This window comes from Mobula birostris, chromosome 9 (assembly GCF_030028105.1).
Source record: "Mobula birostris isolate sMobBir1 chromosome 9, sMobBir1.hap1, whole genome shotgun sequence".
Taxonomy (NCBI): domain Eukaryota; kingdom Metazoa; phylum Chordata; class Chondrichthyes; order Myliobatiformes; family Myliobatidae; genus Mobula; species Mobula birostris.
In genome coordinates this window covers 59,666,742-59,669,187 of record NC_092378.1, presented here as the reverse complement: position 1 = coordinate 59,669,187, position 2,446 = coordinate 59,666,742, and positions in this window count along the sequence as shown.

The window sequence follows — 2,446 nt, the reverse complement described above, 5'->3', positions numbered from 1 at the left end:
CCGCGCTCGATTTTGGGTTCCGCTCAGCCGTGGTTCTTAACCCCTGTGGTGATGTCCGGATCCCACTGTATCAGGAAGAGGATTTATTCCTCTCTTCTCCCTGTTACCTTTGTTACCCTTACTAATAAAGGACCAATAAATTGTACTCTTTTCCATGGATGTGGCTTGGCCTGCTGAGTTCCTCCAGCATTTTGTGTGTGTTGCTCCTCTTTAAATATAACCAATGACTTGGCATCCACAGCCGTCAGAGAGCAATGAATTCCACAGATTACCACCCAATGGATGATTAAATTCCTCTTCATCACCGTTCTAAAAGGTCATCCTTATATTCTGAGGCTGTGCTTTCAGGTCCTATGCTCCCCACCACAGGAAACATCCTTTTCATGTCCACTCTATCAAGTCCTTTCAATATTTGATAGGTTTCAATGAGTTCTCCCCTCATTCTTCTAATCTCCAGTGAATACAGGCTGAGAGCCATCAAACGCTGCTAATACATTACTCATTTTATTCACAGGATCATCCTCATGAACCACCAATGCCAGCATATCTTTTCTTAGATAAGGAGCCCAAATCTGCTCACAATACTCCAAATGTGGTATAACCAAATTTCTCATATCATGTAAAATAGTGATAATAAGCCTGATTCTGATAAATGTTTACTTATGTTTACCCCTCAAGACATTTCTCCCAATTACCTAGGTTATGAACAGGTTGATACTTGGTGCAGTGCAATATTTAGGTCTCACACTCTTGTCCCCCAAAAGTTAGATCTCTTCCATCCATGTGCCCATGGTGACAGTGGGATACAATTAAGATAAGCAGAACAGTTAGATTTTAATCAACCTTCAATACCAAATGCTGACTTTTTCCCCGACTTGTGAGATCACAATGTGCATTGCTATGCCTGTTGTAACATCTGAACACCAAAGTGTGCATAAAAAATGTGAGGTACCTTAAATTAGCAAAGCAGGTGAGGCAAGATAATCTGCATGGACATCCATATTTTCTCAAGTTTACATAAATAGGAAGAATCATTGCTGCCATCAGGAAGAAGGTAAAGGAACCTCGGGACTCACACCACCAGATTCAGGGACGGTTACTACCCCACAATCATCATAACCAGAGGGGATAACTTCACCCAAAGGAGATAACTTCATTCAACTTCACTTGCCCCATCATTGAAATGTTCCCACAACCCATGGTCTCACTTTTAGTGACGCTTCATCTCATGTTCTTGATATCTATTCCTTATTTATTTATTATTTCTTTCTTTTTGTATTTGCGCAGTTTGTTATCTTTTGCACACTCATTGAACAGCTAAGTTGTTGGGTTCTTTCATTGATTCTGTTATGGCCATTATTCTATAGATTAATTGTGTATGCCCACAAGAAAATATATCTCAGGATTACATATCAGTATATATAAATCAATAAATTATATACACAAACACACACACTTTGAACTTTGATTTCTAAAATAGGATTCTGGGGATCTGCTTTTATTTCACAATACTGAATATTACACCAATGCTCAGGAATAACGCGATGGATGTTCACTTCTTGGTTGTTCGCTAATCTTGCTCGCTAAACACAGTAGCTGACTCTTGCAAGGTCAAACAGTTGTAAGTAAATTTATTTAATACTGCTTTCTTTAGCTTTTTGTTGTAAATGTAAGTCAGTCTTCAGTTCTTCAAATGTAAATGGAAAGCAGTAATCAGTTTGAAGTTAAAACAAGTATTGTCTATAAAACAGCTTTGGAAACAAGCTCTGTATGGAGCCTCAGACTTGTTGGCTCATACCACAAGGCTAACTGCTTGAGAGATGCAGTATATGACAATGGGTTATTTAATTTGGCTTGTTTCAAACAGAAAAGATGACTAAATTGCTAAGGAAGCTTGCAGACCAGATAGCTAACATCATTTAGCACATCAAATAACTGATGTATTTATGGTTAGGAATTTTATGTACGCAGAGAAGTTAGGTTCTACGTCTCCAAGATCTTTTTAGAGCATTTGTGTTAAAAGGGTACTGTATTTGAGGTGAAGTCACCTGAGTGGTAGAGAAAGGGTACAAATGTAGAGTGCAGTTGAGGCCTATTAGGAATGGGGTAAGGAACCATCAATAAACACGGAGGAAACACTGTGAACTAGAATACATTCCTCTTGCTTTGGTTTCTGTGACAGACAGTTTGTTCGTCTGCCACTGGTTACCACGTATAGGAATTGTACCTGTGTTTTGAAATATTTTATCTTTTATGCTTTGTATTTTGGAAATATTCAAAATAAAAATCTTCTGAGGTTTAAGTACAAACATTCTTAAAGCATATTTATGCATCACTGAAAATAAATTAACTACTTTATTAGCTGGAAATATCTTTTCCTTGGTAGGGAGAGGGACCCCACAGCTTGAATAGAGGGTATTGGCAGCAAAATTCACCTCAGAAAATA